We start from the raw sequence: 20,358 nt of genomic DNA on the forward strand, positions 1-20,358 counted from the left end.
TTTCCACACTAACAATTACTTATCCCTTTCCACCACTCCCTCAAATGAGTTGGTCATTGCAACTCCAAAGGAAGTCACTTTTCCATCTGTTAAAGGTAAAACTGCCTGAAGAAATCATTACATTAAGGTACCCTCCAGGAGGTCTGGAAGAGCTCCACTAACCAATGTCTACAAACTAGGAGCTCAAAGCTCTTTGGAAGTGCAAAACTCCAGAGATTGCTTAAGCGTGATAATTCCTGCTCTCTACTCAAGCTGCATGTGTGTTGGGGAAGAGGAAAAGGGTACATTCAGGGTATCCCAAAACCAGGTACAAAAGATTCTTAGTAATCCAGAGCCATCTCATCTCTTAGGCTACTACTTTGGAGAATATAAAGGTACTTTTTTGGAGGGGAGGGGGGATAGCACAGCCAGAGATGCCAAAGTCAGCAGAGTAGAGGTAGAAATAGCTCTGGAAACTTCCTTTCCAGGGTTTCCTTAGTTAGATTTCTGATTAGTTTCTTGTTTATTCACCCTTTTGGAACTGTCTACTATGTCTTCAGAAATCCGTGTACTCAGGGGGAAAGTCAAGCCCATTAAATAAGAAGTTGAGAAGTTTAGGAGAGTAATGTACATGTGAGTAGTCCTAGGTCAGGGGGATAAATAGGTGTGGCAGACTATGGATATGGGGCCTGGAGCTTCTTGATGGTACAGAACCAACAGGAGACTCACAAGGAGTTCAACAAGGTAGAGGAGCTTCTGAGACCCCGGGACTCAAGGACAGTTCAGTGGACCCCTGATGCTGGCAAAAACTAGGGCTGGGGGTGTAACTCAGTGGTAGAGTGCTTGCCTAGCATGGGCGATGCCCTGATTTCTACCCAAGCGTGGGGGTGGCTGGTGACACACCAGCTAAAAACTTTGGGAAAGGGAGTGCATGTTGCACTTACAAATTTTGATTATTGCCTTCCATTCTCCAAGACAGGCAAGAATTCAATTCAAACTGATGCCCTAAGTGAGCCAGATTCTCTTTTTTAGATTGTTTCGGTATATGTGTGTGTGTGTGTGTGTGTGTGTGTGTGTGTGTGTGTGGTACTGGAGATTCCACCGGGCCTTGTGCAAATGTTCTATCACTGAGCTATACCTACCCAGCCCATCTTTTCCTATATCAAGCCAGGGTCTTGCCAAGTTGCCCAGGATGGCCTTGAAGTTCCTGATCCCACTGTCTCAGTCTCTGGAGTAACTAGGATTATAGTTACTGGGCCCAGCCAGATTCTGCTTTAATTTTAGGTGTTGATGCTGTTACTGACAGTCAGCCCAGATAACCCGCCTGGCCAGCAACCCTGCAGGCAAGACTCAGCTGCCCCAATGCATAAGAAATAAGGAAGCAAGGAAATACAAATTGTATGCCTGTTGACCAAACTGGGAAGAAAGATTATTTCTCTCCAGGCCCTAAAGAATCTGGTTACAATTTATAGAAATAAAAGACAGGAGATATATATATATATATATATATATATATATATATATATGTACAGATGTAGTTTGGCTATGTAGCCAGAGAATGTGAATTTCAGCTTCCTTGGAAGGAGCTTGGTCAGGACTTGCTCTTAATTTTTTAAAAGGGACCTGTTTCAATGCTGTCTATACATTTGAATTGAACTGATCCTCATTCTGGTCAACTTTAACCATATCCCTTTGAGCACTTTTCTCAACTAAACCTCACTTTCCATAGCCTAGTTTTGAAGTGGCACCCCCTTTTTCCATAGAAAAGCCCTCTTCACCATGACTGATTTTAGGACTGTCAGCAAAAGAGTCTCTGCAAAAGAGTTCAATGTAGGGCTGGGGATGTGGCTCAAGTGTTAGCACGCTTGCCTGGCATGAGTGCGGCCCGGATTCGATCCTCAGCACCACATACAAACAAAGATGTTGTGTCCGCTGATAACAACAAAAAAATAAATATTAAAAAATTCTCTCTCTCTCTCTCTTTTTTTTAAAAAAGAGTTCAATGTGATAAACTTCCTATATTCATGTCATCCTACTTTACTTGGCCACTGGCCAAGAAGATACCAGCACTCTAGGTGCTGGACACCCCCTTATTAGTTTTTCACAAACATCTAGTATAGTACTTTGAGAAATGTGCAAACAAGGCCTCTGACCTTGAGCTGGGCTTCACAGAGATTTCTACATTTTTAAGATAAGTTACAAATGGGCACCATGGTAACAGCTGGCAGGAGAAGAAAAGAGAGGGGAGAAGCAGCTCTCCCCTACCCAGGTGCTGTCCTTGAAGGGTTAACTTGCCCAGAACAGTGAAAGAAAAAGCTGCTTTTATGTGAACTTCTGCAGACTGTGAACTTCTGAGCCCCTCCCCTTACATGCTGGGTATAAAATTCTGAAACTCCCTGAACTCAGGGTTCAGAGGATTCATTGATTACAGCAAAAGCTGTGCCCTCTGAACCTGGTTGCAGCCAAATAAAATGGTTTCTTTCTGTCTTCGGTGTCTTGCCTCGTTTGTCCCTACAACAGTATAGGCAGAATCTCCCTACCCTGGCTTTTTATCACTCTCAATATTTAATAAAATTCTTCACTCTCCCTATCCTTGATGTCTCATCACCCTAACCTAACTTTAGCAAGAATCCTGCTTAGTAATTCTAGTAAGAATCTCCCCTACCCTTGATGTGTTGTAGTAATTTTCCATCCACCATTACCACCAGCCTGTTCCTTTAATTATACTTGTGCTCAATGTCAAAAACAAAAACAAACAAACAAAAAATCTTCCATACTGCCAAAGTCTTAACACTTTGACCTATCACAATAGTCCCCAAAAAAGTCTTCCTTACTCTGTTAACTAGAGTCATATAAATTTTTATTAAAAAAAAAAAGCCCTGTCTATTCTAGACAACTCTGACATGCATCTCCAAGAACTAAGAGACACTTATCAGGATCTTATTACTTGATAACCTGAATTGGGAGGGAGTACAGGACCAAATCAAAGGATACCACTTTCTCCCAGTATTTTTTTGATTTCTTAGACAAAAGAGAAAGAGAGAGAGAGAGAGAGAGAGAGAGAGAGAGAGAGAGAGAGAGAGAAGAAATTACATCCTTAAATGTAATAAAGTTGTGATATGGAAAAGTGTTTAAAATAACAACAATATCCCAGTAATCATTCCATTTATTCAATAAAATTAAATGTAGATTATTAATTAATTTCATATTAATATCCTTCCATAATATCTTAACATGGAGTTATATTCTTTAGACGAATGGCCTTGATTGGGAGTTGGACACAATACCCTGGCCACATGGTTGTGTCACACTGTATCCCAACCACCTCTTATCACAGCCTGGGCTTCTCCAGGGCAGGAGCTCTGGTTAGGAGTCAGGATGGGAAGCTGCTCATCACAGCTGAGCACAGGCCTCTAATTCCATTATCACTTGAAGAGTACCAGGTACAGGACTAGTGTTGTGGTTCAGTGGTAGGGTGCTTGCCTAGCACATGTGAGGCATTGGGTTCAATCAGCACGACATAAAAGTAGATAAAAAAATAAAGATATTTGTCCATCTAAAAATAAAAATTAAGGGAAAAAAAGTGTCAGGTACAAAATGTGAACCATAAGAATCTCTTTATAGGAGCAGAGTGAAGAAGAAGAAGAAGCGAGAAGGACCCCCCAGACTGACCAAAATGGCGCGCCGCTGCATCCCCGCATCCAGCACCTGCGTCCAGCCACCTTTGCCACCATGCCCAAGAGAAAGGCTGAAGGGGATGCTAAAGGAGATAAAGCCAAGGTGAAAGAGGAACCACAGAGAAGATCTGCAAGGTTGTCTGCCAAACTGCTCCTCCAAAGCCGGATCCCAAGCCTAAAAAGGCCCCTTTAAAGAAGGGAGAGAAGGTACCCAAAGGGAAAAAGGGAAAAGCTGTCGCTGGCAAGGATGGGAATAACCCTGCAGAAAATGGAGATGCCAAAACAGACCAGGCACAGACAGCTGAGGTGCTGGAGATGCCAAGTGAAGTGTGTGCGTTTTTGATAACGGTGTACTTCTGGTAACTGTACAGTTTGAAATACTATTTTTTATCAAGTTTTATAAAAATGCAGAATTTTGTTTTACTTTTTTTTAAAAGCTATGTTGTTAGCACACAGAACACTTCATGGTTGTTTTTTTGGGGGGGAGGAGCATATGTCACTAGTAGAATGTCTCCAAAGCTGGATTGCTGTGGGGGAAGATACCTTTCCCTTCTAGTTTTGAGAGACTTTCTCTTTGTTCCCAAGAGGAAGGGATTCCCTGATGTTGGCACACATAGCCACCTTGGCAAAAACGCCTTGTGGTATGGAAAAACTCAAACTCATCTGTATGTCCTCCTGTCCCTCTCTGCCATCGGCATAGACTTAATTCCCCTAAACTCAGACCTATTGGGACCTGATTCCCAATGATTAGTTTTACCACTGTGTGGAGCAATCTGAACTTTCCAGTGATGTCATTGAGAATAGTGTCCCTCAGAAGAGCAGCAGTTCCTTTTCTAGATTGTGGATCTTCAGATTAATAATTTTTGCCATTTTCCTTTCATTTTCTGAAAGTCAGGGTCAGCTTGTGAAAAATTGTTAAACAACATTCTAAATGTGAAATGTCAACCCTCACTCTAAACTTTCCCTATTCAGAGTATCAAATGAAGACTTCATTGGGTTTTATTCAAGAAGGGAGTTTGAAAGTTGTTGTATACTATTAATGATTGACTGCCCATGTCCTGCCTGAAATACCTGAAATTGTTTATGAAAATATCTTTAATAAAGATGGAAACAGTTTGGCTTGGAAAAAAAAAGAAGCTCTGGACAATATTTTGGTTCGTTAGATATGCAATAATGTCAGTAAGTTACTAAATTTGAGCCTAGAACTTTTGAAGTTGTAACTATTATTTATTTATTTATTTTGTTCTGGAGATCAAAATCAGTGCCTCCCACTTGCTAGCCAAGCACTCTATCACTGAGCTACATCCCAGTTCTTTTTATTTTGGAATTACAGGTGGGTACAATGTACAGAAATTTAATTCTTTTTTTTTTTTTGAGAGAGAGAGAGAAAGAGAGAGAGAGAGAGAATTTTTTTAATATTTGTTTTTTAGTTTTCAGCGGACATAACATCTTTGTTTGTATGTGGTGCTGAGGATGGAACCCGGGCTGCACGCATGCCAGGCGAGCATGCTACTGCTTGAGCCACATCTCCAGCCGCCCCCCTTTTAAATTTTAATCATAGTTGGACACAATACCTTTATTTTATTTGTTTATTTGCATGTGGTGCTTAGCATCGAACCCAACACCTCACACATACTAGGGAGCACCCTACCACTGAGCCACAATTCCCACCCCAGAAATTGAATTCTTTATTGCCCCTCTGGTCAAATTATGTCTGGTGCTATTTCTTTATATCATTATTTGATCTCAGTTTAAAAAAAAAGAGAGAGAGGGATTCAAGAAAAATTAAGTCCCTGTCAGAGTGGTAATCACATTTCCCTAGTGGCAATCAACACGAACTGAATATTATTATATAGGCTTTAAGGGTTTTTTAAAAATATTTTTAAAAATATTTTTTAGTGTTGATGGACCTTTATTTTATTCATTTATTTATATGTGGTGCTGAGAATTGAACCCAGTGCCACACACATGTGAGGCAAGCACTCTACCACTGAGCCACAACCCCAGCCCTAGGCTTTAAGATTTTTTTCCAAGGATGTGTATGCATCTATGTGTCCATTTATAATGGATACAAATGAAGACTGCTCTGTTTCTGTTGGGGTATAAATGGCAGATAATGTAGCTTACATTTCTATAGTTTTTTGTATTTTTAGAATAAAGTGCTTTATAAAGCACTTTATACTTTTTATAAAGTGCTTTGTATTTGGTCATTCTATTAACTTGAGAGCAAGTAGAAATTATTATTATTATTTTTTTGATACTGGGGATTAAACCCAGGGGCACTTATCCATGGAGCCAAATACCCAGCCCCTCTACTGCCTTTTTTAATTTTTATTTTTTAGTTGTAGATGGACACAATATCTTTAATTATTTTTATGTGGTGCTAAGGATTGAACTCAGTGCCTTGCATCTATGAGGCAAGCCCTCAGCCTGCCCAACCCTTTTTTGTGTGTGATTTTTAAAAATTTTTATTCATTTATTTTTGCATTATAATTCTTAATACACCTTTATACCATAATTTATCATATCTCTGATTGTATATAAGGTATGTTGACACCAAATTTACATCTTCATACATGTATTTTGTATAATGATGAGGGTCTCCTTTCATCATCCATGCTATTCCCCTTCTCCCTCCCTTTCCCTCCCACCTCTATTCCCTATCTAGAGGTAATCTTCCTCCCTTGCTCTCCCTCCCAACCCCGTTTTGAGTCACCCCCCTTATATCAGAGAAGACATTTGGCATTTCTTTTTTGGGATTGGCTCACTTCACTTAGCATAATCTGCTCTAATACCATCCATTTCCCTGCAAATGCCAAGATCTTATTATTTTTTAGTGCTGAGTAATATTCCATTATGCATGTACGCCACATTTTTTTTTTATCCATTCTTTCATTGAAGGGCATTTAGGTTGGCTCCACAGTCTAGCTATTGTGAATTGTGGTGCTATAAAAATTGATGTGGCTATATCCCTGTAGTATGCTGTTTTGAGGTCTTTTGGGTATAGTCCGAGATGAGGAATGGCTGGGTCAAATGGTGGTTCCATTCCCAGCTTTCCAAGGAATCTCCATATTGCTTTCCAAATTGACTGCACCAATTTGCAGTCCCACCAGCAGTGTATGAGTGTACCTTTTTCCCCTGCATCCTCGCCAGCACTGGTTGTTGTTTGTCTTCATAATGCTGCCACTCTTACTGGAGTGAGATGGTATCTTAGAGTAGTTTTAATTTGCATTTCTCTGATTGCTAGAGATGAAGAGCATTTTTTCATATATTTATATTGATTGTATGTCCTCCTCTGAGAAGTGTCTGTTCAGGTCCTTGGTCCATTTATTGATTGGATTATTTGTTTTTGGGTGCTTATCCTGTTGAGCTCTTTATATACCCTAGATATTAGAGCTCTATCTGATGTGTGAGGAGTAAAAAATTTGTTCCCAGGATGTAGGCTCCCTATTCACCTCACATGTTATATCTTTTGCTGAGAAAAAAAAAACTTTTTAGTTTGAATCCATCCCATTTGTTGATTCTTGGTTTTAATTCTTATGCTATAAGTGTTTTATTAAGGAAGTTGGGGCCTAGCCCCACGAGATGGAGATTGGGGCCTACTTTTTCTTCGATTAGACACAAAGTCTCTGGTTTAATCCCTAGATCCTTGATCTACTTTGAGTTGAGTTTTGTGCATGGTGAGTGATAGGGGTTTAATTTCATTTTGTTGTATATGGATTTCCAGTTTTCCCAGCACCATTTTTTAAAGATGCTATCCTTTCTCTAGTGCATGCTTTTGGCACCTTTGTCTAATATAAAGTAGTTGTAATTTTGTGGGTTAGTCTCTGCATCCTCTATTCTGTACCATTGGTCTACTAGCTTGTTTTGGTGCCAGTACCATGCTGGTTTTGTTACTATTGTTCTGTAGTATAGTTTAAGGTCTGATATAGTGGTGCCACCTATTTTACTCTTCCTGCTTAGAATTGCTTTAGCTATCCTGGGTCTCTTATTTTCCAGATGAATTTCACAATTGCTTTTTCTATATCTATGAGGAATGCCAAAATTTCATTGAACCTGTATAGTGATTTTGGTAGTATGGTCATTTTAATAATATTAATTCTGCCTATCCATGAGCAAGGTAGATCTTTCCATCTTCTAAGGTCTTCTTCTATTTCTCTCTTTAGGGTTCTATAGTTTTCATTGTAAAGATCTTTCATCTCTTTTGTTAGTGCCCAACCCTTTTTTATTTTTAAATTTTGCGACAGTGTCTTGATAAGTTGCTCAGGTCCTGGCTAATTGCTGGGAGTAGTCTCAAACTTGTGATCCTCCTCTCAGCTTCCCAAGTCATTGGGAATGCAGGCATGTGCCACCGGGATTATAGGCATGTGCCACTGGGCCTGGCATGGGTAGGAATTATTAATGAAACAATTTTGTAGCAAATTTATGAGAAAGTAGGTGGGCCCAGTGGCACATGCCTGTAATCCCAGTGACTTGGGAAGCTGAGACAGGAGGATTACAAGATCAAGACTAGCCTCAGCAAGTTAGCAAAGCCTTAAGCAACTTAATATTGCTGTCTCAGAATAAAAAATCAAAAAGGCAAGGGATGTAGTTCAGTGGTTAAGATCCCTGGGTTAAGTCCTCAATACAAACAAACAAATAAACAAGAAAAGATAAGGAATGAGCCCTAAATTTTCTTACAGTTTTTAAAAAAATGTTTTTGGGTTGTAGATGAACACAATACCTTTATTTCATTTATTCATTTATTTATTTGGTCCTGAGGATTGAACACAGTTCCTCACACATGCTAGGCTAGCACTCTACCACTGAGCTACAACTCTATCCCTTCTTATAGTTTTTGACCTAACAATTTTTTTAACCTTTTTGAATGATTCTGTATGTACTTTTTCATTTGCAAGTCAAAATTTTTACTTAAAATATAATTTAGGTTACCTGAGTGATGTACACATTTTATGAAAATATTTGTTGTGTAAACAAAACTTTAATAATCTATTAATATGTACACATTAATGCCTTGTGCATCACCCTCAGTTTATGGTTCAAGACGATGGTGGTGATGACAATGACAATGATGACAAGGGCAGCAAGGATGATGATGAAGCCTGATTTAGTTGAGAGCATGCTCTGTGACCAGGCATAGAGGCTGGTGCTTTCCTATGGTCCCAACTACTATGGAGGCTGAGTTTGAGACCAGACTGGGCAATTTAGAGAACCTCTGTTTCAAAATTTAAAGAGCCTGGGGGTGTAGCTCAAGGGTACAGTGTTCCTATTGTTCAATCCCCAGTGCCAGGCAGGGTGTGGGGAAAGAACAGTTGATGGAAGTGGATTGATTGAATTTTAATTCCTGGCTCTTACTCTTATTGACTGTGTTGTCTCAAGGAAGTTACTTAACCTCTGGACTTTAATTTCCTTATCTATGAGAGGTCATGATGATCATCATCATCCCATAGGCCAGTTATGAGGATCAAATAAATTAATATCTGCACTGTTTTAAAATAGTGTCTACCATACAAATTCTTGGTGAATTAGAATAGTGTCTAGCACAGAGAATGCACAAAGTAACTATTTATTAAACAAAGCAATGATAATGAATATTCACAGGCTCACAAATATTCTGTCTCTGCTAATAAAGAGATTACTTGAATTATCTAATCTATTACTTTGGTGACTAAATATTTTATTTATTTGACCTTAGATTGAATCCTTCTGAGGTACAGCAAGGCCAGAGGTACCGAGAATTGAACCCAAGGGTGCTTAACCACTAACCCATATCCACGGCCACTCCCCAGCATTTATTTTTATATTTATTTACTTATTTACTTATTTATTTTTGGTATCAGGGATTGAATTCAGGGGCATTCAACCACCGAGCTACATCCCCAGCCCTATTTTGTATTTTATTTAGAGACAGGGTCTCAGTGAGTTGCTTAGCAACTCACCATTGCTGAGGCTGGCTTTGAACTGGTGATCCTCCCGAGCTGCTGGAATTAGAGGCAACTTCTCCCCAACCTGACAAACTCAGAGTGAGGTCTGTGTCATGTTACCCTTGCCCCATAAGGGGGATAGGCAAGAATATCAGGGTGGGGACCACCTGATACTTTAATCATCAGATGATTTAACCTCAGGGCAAATGACGTCACTGAGAAATCTGGTAGTAGCTCAGGGATTGAAAGGGTGGTCAGAAGTCCCCAAATTTATTTATTTTTATGAGGTGCTGAGGATCGAACCCGCACCTTGCACATGCTAGTCGAGTGCTCTACCGCTGAGCCACAACCCCAGCCCCCAGAAGCCCCAAATTTAGTATGAATGATGGAGCAAATGAACAGACATTCAGCCAGCCAACACTGATTCTTTCATGCCAGAGAGCCTGATGAGGACCTGGACTGACATCCCAACTCTTATCATCATTTGCCTGATCCTCTACATCTTCCTCACCACTCTCAAGCTCTATAGTCACAATTTGACCCTGGTGAAAAATGCAACTTCTCCCCATGACCCTCTCCTCAACTGGCCATCAGCACCACCCCAGGAGAAGCCTACATTAGTCCCTGACCTGATCACCACAGCCTGAGTGTGTGTGCATCTGGTGAACTTAGAGCCTAAGGTTTAGGACTTTAGATCTGACACTTGAGCTTAGCATGTAGAGGGAATGTCTGTCATGAGCTGCTAAGGGCCATTGCCAAGTAGGAATGACGCATCAAAATTTCCTTGCCAGCGTACCCCATGTTAAATGGACTTGCTTTGGAAATTTGCTGTGACATTGCATGTGTCTTTGAGAAAGGTGACCCTGCTCAAGGACCAGGGTGGATCCAGGTTTAAGGTGTATCCTTCAGGTTTTAGGAAGTATCCTGGTTTAAGATAATTTGGGTTTAAGGCGTTCCCGGTTTAAGACAATCTGGGTTTAGGGAAGTTCCAGGTTTATTGCTGCTGGGTATAGGGCGTTCCTGCTGCCTGAGTTCCCATTGAGTTCTGGAATTGAGAAAGTATTTTGGGACGTGAATGCATGGCAGAACTTGGATTTCCGGAGAACGTGTTTGTACAGGGCCGGTGTGAGTTCGGGAATAAAGAATTGCTGTTTGAATCTACAAGGTGTGTGGTGGCTCGTAATTCTGTGCCCAGACAAGACATTGGCAATGAGCCTGTCATGATTAAGAGTGTTTGCAGTGTTTAGAACTAATCTAGAGTTGTTTGCTGTGGATTGATTATGTCTATTGCAGTGCCTGGCATTAGGATTGTCATTTTCTTGATTAAGAACCTATAGAGTGATGGGGCTGGGATTGTGGTTCAGTGGTGGAGTGCTTGCCTTGAATGTTTGAGGCACTGGGTTCAATTCTCAGCACCAGATATAAATAAAAACTAAAGGTCCATCGACAACTAAAATGAATAAAATAAATAAAAATTTAAAAATAACCTATAGAGTGAAATTATATTGAGTGATTTGAGTAAATAAAGCATTGAAAATACAGAAGCATGTGGACATTCTTTATTTCTCCCCCTGGACTGCATAAGTTGCACATTTGCCCATCACAACAGGTAGGAGATGGTGTTGACTGCAAGTCCTCCTATCCCTAGTAGGGGTAAATGATAGAGGCATGACATCCTCATGGACCCCAAGGGAAGACAGTTATCACTGTCCCCTAGTACAGATATTGGAGACTTTTTCTTGAATGAAAGCAAGTGGTGGCTCAGTTCCCAAGAAGTTCCTGGGTGCAAGACCAATAATCCTCATAGAGGTGCTTTCTCCATTGTAAGGAGCATTAGCCATGGACTTGTTGGAACATGCTGGGACTCATTAAGTTGCTGACCATAAGGAACAGCAGCCATAGGCATGCTCTGTCATGTCTGGTTGCAATTGATAAGGAGCACTAGCAATAGGCACACCTAACAATGACCAGTTACAATTGATAGGGAGCACAGCTCCATGGACATGCACAAAGAACATGTCCTATTGCAATTACATATTATCTCACTGTATCTAAACCAGTGGACGTTGACTTTCACTGGGTGAAATCAATCACCAACATACACCATCAACTTGGAACTATATTTAAATCACTTGTCCTGTCACATCAACAAGGCTATTCGGAGGATATCAGAGAGACAGGCTGCCTTACTGTCCATCCCCAGATCAACTCCACCATTTCCTGACATCCAATTGAACCACCAGACAGGGACAACTCTGCTCTTTGGCTACAAGAAGTCACAGGGCAGTGGAGGTATTTTGGGGGCTCGTGGTTGCCCTTAGGATTGTGTCACTAGCTTATAGTGTTTAATTAGTGTGCATTGAATGCTAGTTGGGGTGCTCCAGCACACTCAACACTTTTGCATTAATTGTTTATATTTGATGATTGGTGTGATTGAATATACGCTTGCATTTAAAGACAATCCATCCCCGAGGAATTATTAATAGTGCCACTGGCGACATCCATCTACCCAGATCATCCTGGGCAATGTTCTTCCCACTCTCTTTATATTGGGTGTGCTGGGTATTGAAGCCAGGAATGTTTTACCACTTAGCTACATCGCCAGTCCTTTGTATTTTTTATTTTGAGACAGGGTTTTAATAAGTTGCTTAGGGTCTTACTATAAGGTCCTTGCTTAGCATCTGGATGATCATCTTAAGTGACAGCCTTCATTTTAAGGAAAAAGTTTCTTTCCTGCCCAAGGGCACTGCCCAAGAGAAAGGTTCACCACTCCCTCATACCAACCCAACCCTTAACTGCCCACTTTAGGACCCGCTCAGCTCTGATTCCTGAGTCTGCCCTACAAAAGTCCCAGAACCCAAGCCTGTTTTGCCTCTCTCCTATAGAGAGATGGCCTTTATTTTTCAGCTCTGACAAATAAACTGTCGTGTGTATCTCTGCCTGGTCTCCATGTTTCATTTCTGGCTTACTCATCTCTCGTCCCTCAATTTCCCTTCACTCACTAAATTGCTGAGCTTGCCCTCCAACCTGCCGTCCTCCTTCCTTAGCCTCCAGAGTCACTGGGATTAATTATAGGTTTGATCCATGGCTTCCAACTACTCCTTTCTTTCTCCTTAATTCTCTCCTTCTTTATCTTCTTGGTGGTACTGGTAGTTGAGCCCATGGACATTCCACCGCAGAGATATATACCCAACCCTTTATTATTATTATTATTATTATTATTTAATTTCTGAGATAGGATCTTGCTAATTTGCCCAGGCTGATCTTAAATTTGTGATCCTTTTGTCTTAATCTCTGGAGTAGCTGAAACTACAAGCACACACCATGGAGCTCTAAACATCTTAAGAAACTTTTCCAGCCCCCAGCCCACCCCCAAATTCCACTTTCTCTTTCCTTCATCCTCATATATCCTGTTGGTCTTATGAAGATCTTTGCTTTTTTAAAAAAAATTTTCATAGACTTCCCTAAAATTCCTCTTTCTCTTTCCCAATCCTAGTCTGTGTTCCTTCATAATAGGCTGAAGTACATTAAATTAAGAACCCATTCCTTTCTCTGTCTTTAAGAATAGGGAGAAATTGACTGTCAGACCCTTCTGAGATAGGGGAAAATCATTCTGTATTAATTATTCTTCTTATCATATTTATAATAATATAATATAAAATTATGTTATAGCATTTTATGTTATACCTTTTGATATTATTGAATTATAAATATTATATTTTATCATAGTAATATTGTTATATAGTTATATATAATAATTAATATAAAATTTATATTTTAATGTGTATATTCTTATGGTATTTTAATGGTTTAAGTTTTAAAACCTAAATTTAATAAAAATTAAATATAAAATATTACATTAATATATTGTTACATCATTGTGATATGAAACTGGCATAAACATTCTTATGTTTCCACACAACCTACTGTGAACATAACTGTCTGAACATGAGCTAGTGGTGGGAAAGGTGCTGCAAGATTATTTCCCTAATGGGACAGCATTCCATCATAGTTGCCTGTATTAATTATCTAAAAAAGAATTTGAAGCATGGCTTTTAAAAAACACTTAACACTTAGTAGAATCTGTTGCCATAATTCCCTTACTCTATTTTCTCTAATTAATATCAGCACTCTTGCCCTTTAAATATAACTCCCATTGCATTTTTAAATTTTTTAAATTTGTTTTAATTAGTTTTACATGACAGTAGAATGAATTTATGCACTTTGATATATCATACATAGATGGGATATAATTTTTCATTTTTCTGAGTGTATATGTTGCAGAATCATATTGGTCATGTAGCCCTATATAAACATACAGTAATAATGTCTGTTTCATTCTACTATCTTTCCTATCTCCACATTCCCTCCTCTTCCCTCCCATCACTTTCCTCTACCTAATCTAAGGTAATGCTATTCTTTCCTAGTTCCCTCCACCTTATTGTGAATTAGCATCCACATATTAGAGAAAAAAACTTGGCCTTTGGTTTTGTGGGATTGGCTTGTTTTATTTAGCATAATATTCTCCAACTCTAACCATTTACTGGCAAATGCCATAATTTCACTCTTCTTTAAAGCTGAGTAATATTCCATTGAGTATATATACCACGTTTTCTTTACTCATTCACCTATTGGGGGACACCTATTTGGTTCCATAGTCTAGCTATTGTGAATTAAGCTGCTATAAACAATGATGTGGCTGTGTCACTATAGTATGTTTTAGGTCCTTTGGGTATAAACCAAGGAGTGGGATAGCTGGGTCAAATGGTGGTTTCATTCCCAATTTTCTAAGGAATCTCCATACTGCTTTCCATAGTGGTTGCACCAATTTGCCATCCTACCAGCAATGTATGAGTGTATCTCCCCCCGCCACATCCTCACCAACATTTATTAATGCCTCTATTGTTGATAATTGCCATTCTGACAGGAGTGAGATAAAATCTTAGAGTAGTTTTGATTTGCATTTCTCTAATTGCTAGAGATGTTGAACATTTTTTTTTATATATTTGATGATCAATTATATTTCTTCTGTGAAGTGTCTTTTCAGTTCCTTAGCCCATTTATTGATTGGGTTATTTGGGGTTTTTTTGGTGTTAAGTTTTTTGAGTTCTTGTCTAGTTGAGATAACTGTATTTATGGGGGTTTGTCTCTGTGTCCACTATTCTGTACCATTGATCTATAAGTTTATTTTAGTGCCAGTATCATGACATTTTAATTACTATAGCTCTGTAGTATAGTTTAAGGTCTGATATTGCAATGTGTCTTGTTTCACTTTTCTTGCTAAGGATTGCTTTATCTATTCTGCATCTCTTATTTTCCCAAATAAATTTTATGATTGCCTCTTCTATTTCTATGAAGAGGGATTGTAATAGGAATTGCATTAAGTCTGTATAACCCTTTTTGGTAGTATGGCCATTTTGACAATATTAATTCTGCCTATGCAGGAGCATGGGAGATCTTTCCATCTTCTGAGGTTTTCTTCAATTTCTTTCTTTAGTGTTTTATAGTTTTCTTTGTAGAGGTCTTTCACATCTTTTGTTAGATTGATTCCCAGGTATTTTATTTTATTTTATTTTTTGAGGCTATTGTGAATGAAATAGTTTTTCTAATTTCTCCTTCAGTGAACTCATTGCTGATGTATAAGAATGCATTTGATTTATGGGTATTGATTTTATATCCTGGTACTTGGCTGAATTCATTTATTAGTTCTAGAAGTTGTCATTTGGATTTTTTTTTGGATCTTCTAGATACAGAATAATGTCATCAGCAAATAGTGATAGTTTGTATTTCCTATTTGTATCTCTTTAATTTCTTTCTTTTGTTAATTGCTCTGGCTAGAGTTTCAAAGATGAGGTTGAATAGAAGTGGTGAAAGAGAACATCCTTGTCTTGTTCCAGTTTTTAGCAGGAATACTTTCAATTTTTCTCCATTTAGAATGATGCTGGTCTTGGGTTTAGTATATATAGCTTTTACAATGTTGAGGTGTGTTGTTCCTACTATCCTCAGGCTTTCTAGTGTTTTGAACATGAAGTTGTGCTGTATTTTGTCAAATGCTTTTTCACATTGCATTTTTAGACAGTGCTCCTGTGGAATAATGTGCATTCAATGAATGATGGGATTCTAATGCTGATAATCTCTTTTGGCAGTTGATCTAGATGTCTCCTCCACTAGACTGTACATGATGGGAGACTGAACCTATTTCAACTCACCATTTTAGTGAAACGAACCTAGCATCATGTCTGGTACATGGTGTTTCCTTCATATTTGTTCACCAGATAATGTTGCTTTATTTTTCCTTTAAAGTATTTCTTGAAAATTTTATCTACATTTTAGCAATAAAGAAGAAAGATATCAGTAGACCCAGGTTAAAGATGTAATCCTCCTGTGCCCCAGCTCTCTGATTCTTACCCAGGGAATTTAAGGACTCATCATACATGACACTTTCACCAACTGGTTGAAATAATCTGGGGTAGGTGGGTAAGGATTATGACGTTAAGCATGTGCTCTGAAGGAAAGAGTCAAGTGCAGAGTGGCTGTATCCATGCTGATCACATAAGCTCCCATGGTCACCCAGCTGAGAGGAAGGGGGACCAAGGCAAAATCACACATTTCTAATGTTTTACATAAATGTTTTTTAAAAGTATCTCTTTGAAAGAGGGTCTCAGTGTGTTTCTCAGGCTGGCCTCCAACTCCTAAACTCAAGTGATTCTCCAGCCTCAACTTCCCAAGTAGCTTGGACTACAAGTGGGTGGACCAGCGTATCCAGCTTCTCACAACTGTTTTTTGAGCTCACAAGCTCTGTGAGTCCAAAACCACTCAAGCAGTCTATCTATAAATAATTGCTTTTCTCTGGCACTTAATGATTTTTCAATTCAATTCAGCAGCATATACTGAACACTTAGGAGTTGAGAACATGCTGAGAACATACTTGAGAACATGGGTGTACTGAGCACATCCAGTGTACCCTCACTCACTATTTTCCCTCTTGCTGCTGGGATTGAACACAGAGCCTCTTGCTTGATAGGCAAGCACTCTGACATTCAGCTACACCTCTTCATGTGCAACCTCCCCCCCCCCACACACACACATACACAGTTCCTTCTTTCTTTTTTCTTTTGGGGGCTAAAATGAATCTCTGCTCTTTGTTTTCCCAATGGCTGTATGATCAAGTAATCAATTAGTAATAGTATAATAATAAAAAATTAGGTTTCCACTATAAGTGTATTACTCATAGTAAAAACAAAACAAACAAACAAAAAACTTAAAACCAGGGTTGGGAATGTGGCTCAAGCAGTAGCACACTCGCCTGGCATGCGTGCGGCCTGGGCTCGATCCTCAGGACCACATACAAACAAAGATGTTGTGTCCGCCGAAAACTGAAAAATAAATATTAAAAATTAAAAAAAATTAAAACCAAAGTGCAAAGTGGTAATCTTCCCGGAACATTACTGAACTGTTGAATATTTTTAACTTCTAGCAGCTAAACAGCCTCTCAAAAGTCAGTAGTGTTAAGGAGAGATTGCAATAAATCACCGAGTCAATCTTAAAGCAGAAGATGGAAACTTTATTCACCAGCCAGCATTCTGGATCCACCAGCTGGTGGCAAAGGGTAGGCTGCAAGTCTACACCCTTTGACCCCCTCCCAGGGTTTTAGTACAGTTTTTATAGTCCAAAACCATATTAAAGCATATGTGGCTGTTGCTATGATCCAAAACCATAAACAAATGTCATGAAATCTAAAATCATAAGCAGAAAAGGGAGTGGGCCAAAACATCCCTAGGTGAGTACAATTTAAAGAATGGTTACTAACATCTACACAATCACTCTCTGGTCTTGTTCAAGAAAAAAATGGGAACCAAAGAGAGAACACTTTTACATTGTATAAAAATTGCCATTTTGTATTGCCAAACATGCTATGCTCAGCAACTGTTGATGGGTACAGAGGTGGGGCTTTCCATGGGAGAAGCATTTCTTACATGATATGGTGTCTCAGGGCAAGATAAAGTCTGTTTGGTCATTGCCCAGATAGCCTGGCTCATAACATTAGGACCCATAGTTAAATTATGAAATCCAAAAATGGTCAATGATAAAGAAATGATTTAGTGCACAGTTGCCAAACAAACCAGATCTTTCTTGTCAGGGTGAAGTGATGGTTTTTCATGTCTTTATTATGCTCAGGTCAGTGAGGATGGGTGGAAATTACTGATCCTTATCACCAAACTAGTCAAGTATGCATGTGTGTGTGTGTGCAGGGGACTACCTAAAATGTTTCTATGAAGTCACTCCCATACCTATACTTTAGGTAAAGGAATGTCTGATTAACTTTAAAAAGATAAAAGTAAGATAAAAATTTAAACACCAGTGTCTAATCTCAGTCAGTTTGGACCACACCTTTTTCCTGTCCTGTCATCATAGACAGTTCACCAACTAGGTAATGAAGCTGCAAAGCAGACAGTCATGTTGTTAGCTGTGCCCTGCTGTTGTGCAGGGACTCTGACCCAGGAAATGAATTTAGGTTTAGACTCAAGGTCATAAACATGAACTTGTGAGCATATTTCCCCATCCCCTTATGTAACCTGTCGGCAGTGTGACTACTTTGTTTGAAATGCATATAAAAAGGGCCTATGGAAATGGTTGTGAGGAGGGGCTAAAATGCAACTGGCCAGGGGAAGAAGCTGAAGCTGGCTAATGGCTATGACTACCTCTGAATAAAGGATGACCAATATTCCCACCATGTCTTACATCTTCTTCTACCTGCTGAATCTGCTTCCTGGGTCTGAGCCCCCACATGATACTTGACATAGATGGCAGGATGTTCCACAGGTGAGAGATGCTTTAACCCTGGTGGACAGGCAGGACCTGTGGCCAATGAGCAGCTTGTAGCACTCAGTTGCCAAGGTCCTATTAGCATAAATTCCTGTGTAGAGTTGGGATATGGTGAATGGGTCCCTTGTGAGCATAGAGAGGACTTCTGATTGCCCTGCAGTGAATGTGGACCCACTGGAGCAGACTGTGAACTGAGCAGTGGAGCCCAGGTGCCAGCCCATGACCAAGAACAAAGATGGCAGTGGTGGTACCAGTGAGACAGAGTAACAGCCTGAGGAGCTGCATGCACAGCTCCTGGGGCCGTGAGGTAAATGTGTCTTACAGCTCTGAGAGCAAAAACTGATGCAGCTTTACCAGAGACTGCCAAGAAGAAGGAGATACAAGATAAGGAAGAGGCCTTGAGAGCCAGAGTATGGCTGCCAGAAGAGGATCTGCCTACCTTGAAAATACCCCTCAGCCTCTCCCATCACGCTGATGGAGTCCCAGTAGGAGGAGGAAGGTTAATGCCTGCAAGCCCAGCCATGGTCACGGAGAAAATCAAACAGCACAGTGGATGGCTCCAATGGGCAGCTGCCACCAGGGCTGGCCCAGTAGCCAAGTTCACCCGGTTCTGCCCGTAGAGTTGGAGTTGGTGGACTTGGGAAAATAATTTGGACAGAGGCCAAGAGAGCCCCTGGCCAATTTGTTGTTATGCCTGTGAGATTTAAAGGAGCTGCTGGCTGACAGGGGCAAGACAACCCATGTGCTATATGTTATGGATCCTGCACAAACTTCTGACTTAGATGTGCTGGAGGCCAGCAGGAGCCAGGAGAGTCCTGTATACTAGAAGCTGGCAGGCGCCAGAGAGCCCAAATGTGCCAGGAGCCAGCAGGTGCCAAGAGAGCCCAAGTGTATTAGGAGCTGGCATGAGTCAAAAAAGAGAGAGGTGCTAGGGTCTATTACCTATGTAGGTGAATCAGAAACAAGCCCATACCTCGGAAGTAAGGCACCCACTCTTCAGTGTTGGTTACACTAATGATTCCAATTGTGAACAACTGCCCGTGTGGATGGCTGTGGTTCTGGAGTCAGAAACAGGCACTGTCTGGTTTGATATAGGTATAAGATGAGGAAGCCAGGGAGCTGAGCTAAATGGTGATAGCAAATGAAGCATTCCCCATAGTGATGTGTACTGACAGTTGTGCTGTGTATTGGGGACAAGTTCTGTGTCAAGAGCCTTGGGAGCTAAGCCACCAAGAACAGGTGACTATAGGGCATGTTATGGGCCATGCCTCCCTGACTAACCCAGGGAATGATGAAGCAGATGCTTTGGCGAGTGTGCAGTGGTTAGAGTGGGTTGCCTCCCACCAACTTGGTGCAACTTAGTTGCACTGCCACCTTCAATACGCAGATATGAAGATGATGTGGAGTATAGTCAAACAGAGGGGTCTGCTTTTAATATGGGATGCCCTGGTAGAGGCTTGTCAGGCATGTGTGGTTTGGGCTTAGGAGTATACACACCCACCATGCCTTGGATTCCCAGATTGCCAGGTAATGTGAAGACACATCACTTTGACACAATGGTAGGTTGACAATCACTCTGTATTGTTTGCCTTGACAGCAGTGGATATGACAACAGCCTTGTTGTTTGCCTGACCCAGTGGTCAAGCAAGTCAGTGCACTGTGATTTGCACCCTGTGTTGACAGCCTTGTATAACCAGCACATCACAATAGAAAGTGACCAAGGTACACATTTTACAGGTCAGAATGTATAGGGATGGGCAACTCAGATTCAATGGGAGCTGTATGTTCCATGTCATCCACAGGCTGCAGGCATGATAGAGAGATATAATGGGCTGCTTAAGCAAGGACTTAGGTCTCAGCCAACACACCTTCCACAAAGTGGGTGGTCACAGTGCCTTTGGATAGCTGTGAAAGCTCTGAATGAGGGTCCCCAGTGAGGAGGAAGAACAGCT

At 40.3% G+C, this 20,358-nt stretch overlaps 1 protein-coding gene and 1 pseudogene across 1 annotated transcript in view; both read left to right on the forward strand.

Annotated features, from left to right (window-relative positions):
• The window catches only part of Tmem243 (transmembrane protein 243), a 93,805-nt gene extending 90,067 nt beyond the window's left edge, over positions 1–3,738 (forward strand). The window contains exon 5 of the mRNA XM_078040503.1: positions 3,604–3,738. The gene's annotated coding sequence lies outside the window, so the exon portion shown is untranslated. The remainder of the gene's footprint in view (positions 1–3,603) is intronic.
• LOC106145362 (non-histone chromosomal protein HMG-17 pseudogene) lies at positions 3,712–4,800 on the forward strand (annotated as a pseudogene).
• Positions 4,801–20,358: the final 15,558 nt, after the last annotated feature.

The sequence above is a fragment of the Ictidomys tridecemlineatus genome, chromosome 2 (genome assembly GCF_052094955.1).
Source record: "Ictidomys tridecemlineatus isolate mIctTri1 chromosome 2, mIctTri1.hap1, whole genome shotgun sequence".
In the NCBI taxonomy this organism is placed as follows: Eukaryota; Metazoa; Chordata; class Mammalia; order Rodentia; family Sciuridae; genus Ictidomys; species Ictidomys tridecemlineatus.